This window comes from Phocoena phocoena, chromosome 20 (genome assembly GCF_963924675.1).
Source record: "Phocoena phocoena chromosome 20, mPhoPho1.1, whole genome shotgun sequence".
Lineage (NCBI taxonomy): Eukaryota > Metazoa > Chordata > Mammalia > Artiodactyla > Phocoenidae > Phocoena > Phocoena phocoena.
The window spans coordinates 916494-923414 of NC_089238.1; the positions used below are offsets into that span (position 1 = coordinate 916494).

General features: G+C 45.4%; 1 pseudogene; it reads left to right on the forward strand.

Moving 5' to 3' along the window:
* The first annotated feature begins 6116 nt into the window (after positions 1 to 6116).
* LOC136140861 (fructose-2,6-bisphosphatase TIGAR pseudogene) lies at positions 6117 to 6921 on the forward strand (annotated as a pseudogene).

Consider the following 6921-nt stretch of genomic DNA (forward strand, 5'->3'; position numbering starts at 1 on the left):
GGTTAGTTTTCATGGGCTTGGTAATTTCATGGGCTAATAAGTGGGAGGATTATTTGAACTATTTTGAGGAAGGGGAGGATTCCCAGGAATTGGGCCACCACCCACCTTTTGGACTTTTACGGTCAGCCTCAGAACTGTTCCGGTGCCTGTGGGTATGTCATTTAGCATGGCAATGTATTACAACGAGTGTATAATGAGGTTCAAGGTCTACTGGAAGTGGAGTCTTCCACCATATTGGACCTAGTTGGTTCTAACAAGTTTTTATCATATCCTCAATGGTTATGTTATTCGTTTAAAATTGTGCCCTACCCCCTTCCCTCCTGTTTCATCTTTTCCACTCTGACCATTTTACCCACTCTTATGCAAAAGGCTTTGGGTCCACAGTAAAGGGTGAAGCCAAGGGACCCTGACCTTTACCTTGAATAATCTGCCTAACCACTGCCTCAAGTGACTGCTGGTCAGGGTACTTATAGTAATCTTGGCTTTCAGGTTTTTTTAATGTCTCCAAACTGGGGTAAATAGAGCAGACTTGTTTGGGGTCATTTAATGTTGAGTCCCAGAAGGGGGTCCATTTGGCCCACTCAGTATTTGGTAGTGCTGGATTAAAACTTTTGTCTCAACCCCATCAATATCTGCTAGATTCAACCCATTTCTTTTTGGCCGCGCCGCTTGGCTTGTGGGATCTTAGTTCCCTGACCAGTGTTTGAACCTGGGATCTTGGCAGTGAGAGCACGGAGTCCTAACCGCTGGACCGCCAGGGAATTCCCTAGATTCATCCCATTTCTTAATAGCAACTAAAGATTTCCAAACAGGGCTTCCCTGGTGGCGCAGTGGTTGAGAATCTGCCTGCTAATGCAGGGGACACGGGTTCGAGCCCTGGTCTGGAAAGATCCCACATGCCGCGGAGCAACTAGGTCCGTGAGCCACAACTACTGAGCCTGCGCGTCTGGAGCCTGTGTGCCGCAACGAGAGGCCGCGATAGTGAGAGGCCCGCGCACCGTGATGAAGAGTGACCCCCGCTTGCCACAACTAGAGAAAGCCCTTGCACAGAAATGAAGACCCAACACAGCCCAAAATAAATAATTAATTAATTTTTTAAAAAAGTAAATCCTATTTAAAGATTTCCAAACTACTAGGACAAGTCATATTACTCGTTCCTTTACATTTCCTCTCTGTTTCGCTCATATTAGTATTTCCTTTATTCACCTCATTTCTTAAAAACTTAAAAAAATTTTTTTCACCTTCTTGGGAAGAGTCCCTTGATGCTGATAAAAAACATTGTTAATTAATAAGAGACTGGAGAGAGTCCTAGGGGAGAGTCAAGGGACTTTTCTCAATCTCTTATTAATTAATATAATGTATTTTTTGTTTGTTTTTTTTTTTTTGCTGTACGCGGGCCTCTCACTGTTGTGGCCTCTCCCGTTGCGGAGCACAGGCTCCGGACGCGCAGGCTCAGCGGCCATGGCTCACGGGCCCAGCCGCTCCGCAGCGTGTGGGATCCTCCCGGACTGGGGCACGAACCCGTGTCCCCTGCATCGGCGGGCGGACTCTCAACCACTGCTCCACCAGGGAAGCCCTAATATAATGTTTTTATCAGCATTTGTAATACCCACGAAGGGAAACTGAGACAGCAATCATTTCCATAAAGTTTCCCTGAACTGTTTTCGGTTTTCGCAACAAGGTCATATGGGGTGCCCATGCGAAAGGAGCTCCTTGAACTACGGCATTTACCACGACCTGGGTAATGGGCATATTCAGCCGGTGAGTATCCCCATCATCATAAAGCCAGTCCCACACTGCTTGCATACAAAGCATATCATCTGCTTCGCCTGGGATGCTCCACCTGGCATTCACTGGGGGAGATGGACCTTCCCCCTTCTCAGGCTAAACAGACTTTACAGTGGCTTCTATCCTTCCACCAGGCTGGCTGTTCCCTCAGCAACAACCTCCTGTGTGTCTGGATCACATATAGACATCTGTGATTATTTCATAGTGACCTCTGAGTCCTGCTGTAACCCAAACACGCTCTTCCACTCTGCAGCACTTGAAACCAAACACATAGCCCCCAAATTATTTACTCTCATAATCCATTTTAGCAAAGGTTCCTCAGGAAGCCGATGATGCTGATCCACAAAATGTAACAACTCCTTCACACTGTCAACTGGGGAAAAAACAAACCAAAACGATTTCATACAACTTCCTCCATCTAACAGATACTAATTCGTTTTAGTTATGATCTGTATGTTTTTACACTGGGTTGAATCCTTCCCTTGCAGACAGGCTACTGCCTCTTCTGTGGCTAATGTCTTTTTGGAAAAGATTATCCCTACCTGGGGAACTCCTCTCGAATTTCATAGTGATCGAGGAACAGTTTTACTGGTCAGGTGTTTCAACATGTCTGTGCTGTTTGGTCAGTTTTACAATAATTTCACTGTGCTTACTGCTCTCAATCCTCTGATTTAGTCAAATGTTCTAACAGCTTTATTAAAACTCAGTTGGCAAGATTTGTAGAGGCCTGCAAACATCGTGGCCGAAAGCATTGCCATCGGTCCTTCTAAATCTCAGATCCCCCACTTTGGGACTCGTAAGCTCTCACCCTCTGAGATAGTCACAGGATGCACGATGCACTTGGCTCCTGCTTCTTTTGACCCACAACTGATAAGAGATACTCCAGTTTAGCAAAGGCCCGATTGCTTCTATTAAAAATAACCATGCTTTGGTCAAGCAATCTTTCCACAGTGTGCCCTCAGGAGACAAATATCTTAAGCATCACATTTTGCAACCTGGAAATTTCATCTGTTGGAAAAGACACCTCCAGAAGAACGCTCTTCAACCTGGCTGGGAAGGCCCCTATCGAGTACTGCTACCCAGCCCTTGTGTCACCAAACTACAAGGAACAGACTCTTGGATTCACATGACACCTAAAGAAAGTGCTGAACCCTGACTGGATCTGCACATCATTGGTGACCTGAGAGGAAAGATTTCCCAGAATTGAAGCAGAGGACATCTGATGACACAGCTTTCCCAAGATATCTGGACCAGGCCTGTTAGAAGTTTGCCACCAACCCTTTGGTGGTAGGATAATGCTTCATAAGATCTCCAATGTATATCATCTTGATAACATGGACTTCAGATAAAAAGTGCCTAAGACTTGAATGTGACCTTAATAGGTTTCTAATCTGTGCACTTTTCCTCGGACTTGAGACACTGCACCCAGGAAATGTCTTTCCTGACATAGAGGAACAAAAAGCCACTGAAACTAGAAAACCTGACTCATGATCAGTGATGCATTCAGAGGAAGATCCTGATCAACATGGGAGGTGGGAATTTCCTGGCAGTCCAGTGGTTAGGACTCGGCCCTTTCACACCCAAGGGCCCGGTTCGGTCTCTGGTCTGGGAACTAGGATCCCACAACCCTCCTGGCGCAGCAACGGGGGTGGGGAGGAAAGGAGGAGAATGTGAAAAATTAATAAACAGAATATTTGGACTTCCCTGGTGGCACAGTGCTTAAGAATCCACCTGCCAATGCAGGGGACACGGGTTCGAGCCCTGGCTCGGGAAGATCCCACATGCCGCGGAGAAACTAAGCCCGTGCGCCACAACTACTGAGCCTGTGCTCTAAAGCCCAAGAGCCACAACTACTGAGCCCACGTGCTGCAACTACTGAAGCCCTTGAGCCTAGAGCCTGTGCTCCGCAACAAGAGAAGCCACCGCAATGCGAAACCCGCGCACCGCAACGAAGAGTAGCCCCCGCTCGCCGCAACTAGAGAAAGCCTGCACGCAGCAACGAAGACCCAACGCAGCCAAAATTTTAAAAAATAAAATAAAAACAGAAACTTCAATTAAAGAGTTGGGAGACCAGAAGGGGGAGCTCTCATGACCTGCACTGATAGCAGAACCCAAGAGGAAGAAGAAAGACTGCTCTTCTTTCTTGTCAAGGACTCAGCCAATGAAAAGCCTCAGACTCTGTTTACTACAGCCCTCCCAACTTCCTTTTCTTTCCTGTAAAATCATTCTCCTTCCCTAGCTGGGTAGAGGCTTTCAAGTGGCTCACGATGGTTGCAGATTCTTTGCAATTCTCAGCTGATCCCAAATAAACCCATCTTTGCTGGAGAAATATCTGGCAGCCTGTTCGTTTCAGGTCAACACTTCACCTGAATAATCAATGAAGTACAAACCTAGCTTTAGCTCATCTGTTTACCAATGAACACATCATCCAATCAATTACCTCATCTATTTTGTAAATAAATAAATAAATATAAAATAAATAAACATATTTGGTTGCGCCAGGTCTTAGCTATGGCACGCGGGATCTTCTTTGCCGCATACAGGATCTTTCTTTTCTTTTTTAGTTGCAGCATGCCGGATCTAGTTCCCTGACCAGGGATCAAACCCATGCCCCTGCATTGGGAGCGCAGAGTCTTAACCATTGGACCACCAGGGAAGTCCCTCAATTACATCTTGCACAACTTACCTCATCTTCCTCTTTTTGCCATAAAAACCCCTCTCCTGTAATTGAGACAATAATTGGGTTTCTACCTAAACCTGTGTGCTCCAAACTGCAATTCTTTGATCTCAAATAAGCTCTTTGCCTCTTGAAGTGGACTCTTGTTTCCTAGGCTGGTGTAAGAAGTAATTTAAGGTTTGGGTTGTTTTTTTTTTTTTTTTTTTTTTTTTTGCGGAGGGGAGCTCAAAGCTATACAGAGGCTTCTAGTCGAAAACTAAGAAAACTTTTAAAATCTGTAATAGAAAGAGGAGCATTGAGAGAGAACAATACTTTGAAGTCCTTCAGTAACCTCCACACTTTACTATACTGAAAGGAATTGCAGATTCAGACCCTAAAGGAATGTAAGGTGGAAACTGTCACAAGCAAGGCAGACACTTGAATCCACTAAGAAAGTGTTTCAGGAAGATTTGGAAAACACTAGCTCAACTGGGAAACAACTTGATAATTTCCAACAGCCAACACGGTCCTGTTTCCAGGCTCCTTCTTTGAGAAGGTCCATGTCCTGAAAAGGCAGATCTCTGACATAAAAGCAGTAATGAGAAACTAGGATTCCTCTCCACCTGTGTGACAAACCAGAATGAAAAAGCATCCTGGGAATTGCTCTCTGGGGCTCTCATCTTTTCTAGACCTAACAAGGGCCTCCTGGGCACAAGTGAGCACTTCCCTGGTGCTCCCTGCATGAAAACCATCAATTCTATACAGAAGAGACAGACTCATAAGACACTAGTATTAAGCATGTTAAACATTAGCTCTTTCAATCTTCACCATTCTCCAGGGTAAGCATTCCTCTATTGTCAAATTCATGTTTTTCTTTTTTAATTATGAGGAAACTGGAGGTCTGGGTTATTGAAGGCACTCATCCAAAGTTAATACCTTGTGAAGAGTCCGCGCCAAAACTGCCTAACAAAACCAATAGCAGACGCCATTCATGTGAGCACAAGCTGGGTGCAAAACATCTGATGCGCTCTGGCCCATCGCGTGTCTTAACAGCCCCAGAGGATGAGCACTATCCTTGCTCCCCTCGCGTACAGCTCGGGACAAGGAGACACGGAAAAGTCAGGCCCTGCCTGATGTCATACCACCACCCCAGTGCACCTGACCTAGTCTAAAAGCTCTGGGAAAATCCTCTGAAGATATATTTTTTTTATTCTTTGGTGACTTACTAACTGTAGAGTGTTGAGAAGAATATACCAAAGACAGGGAAAAGTACATGTGAAGGACAAGTAGTGGGAAGGGGTGTGAGCATTCAGGAAACTGAGGTAGAGGGTGGAGAGAGAATGAAGGACACTTTGTGTCAAGATGCTGAACTGAGCAGACACAACTATTTGTGGAGATATTAACTTAGCTGACCCATAAACCTAATGTAGTATATTTGTAAATTTCAAATCTTTAGCAATTAAATTTTAGTCTTCTATAAACTACAATACTGTGACAATTTTTTTCCCATGGTAGTAGAAGATGTACGTCCTGTTTTAAAATTGAAATTATGAAATCACTGTTGTTTGTTCAAAAAGTCATCCTGGGCAGTGCCGGGTGGCTTGTGCGGAGTGCGGGTGACGTTCGGGCGGCGCGCGCGGCCTTTGCTTCGCTCTGTCCCAGCGCTGGCGGGATGACGCGCTTCGCTCTGACAGTGGTCCGGCATGGAGAAATAAGACTTAACAAGGAGAAAATCCTTCAAGGACAAGGAATAGATGAGCCTCTTTCAGAAACTGGATTTAAACAAGCAGCTGCTGCTGACATATTTCTTAATAACGTGAAGTTTACTCACATTTTCTCCAGTGACCTCATGAGGACAAAGCAGACCGTGCATGGAATTTTGGAGAAGAGCAAATTTTGCAAAGATATGACAGTAAAGTATGATTCAAGACTTCGAGAAAGTAAATACGGGGTTGCAGAAGGCTGGCCGCTGAGTGAGCTAAGGGCCATGGGCAAAGCAGCTGGGCAGGAGTGCCCTGTGTTCACACCGCCCGGAGGAGAGACTTTGGACCAGGTGAAAATGCGTGGAAAAGACTTCTTTGAATTTCTTTGTCAGCTGATCCTGAAAGAAGTCAGAATGAAAAGTTTTCCCAAGAAGCCCCGAGCGACTGTCTGGAAAGTTCTTTGGCAGAGATATTTCCTTAGGGGAAAAGTGTGCCTCCAAGTTTAATTTGGACAGCAGCGCTCCAGGGTTAGTGGCCAGTGTCTTAGTTGTGAGTCACGGCGCCTACATGAGAAGCCTGTTGGATTATTTCCTGACGGACCTTAAGTGTTCCTTCCTGGTGACCCTGAGCAGGTCCGAACTCACATCAGTCAGCCCCAATACAGGGGTGAGTGTTTTTATCATAAACTTTGAGAAAGGAGAAGTGAAACCAACCACCCAGTGTGTGTGTGTGAACCTACAGGGCCACCTGACCGGGGTGACCAAAATTCACTAA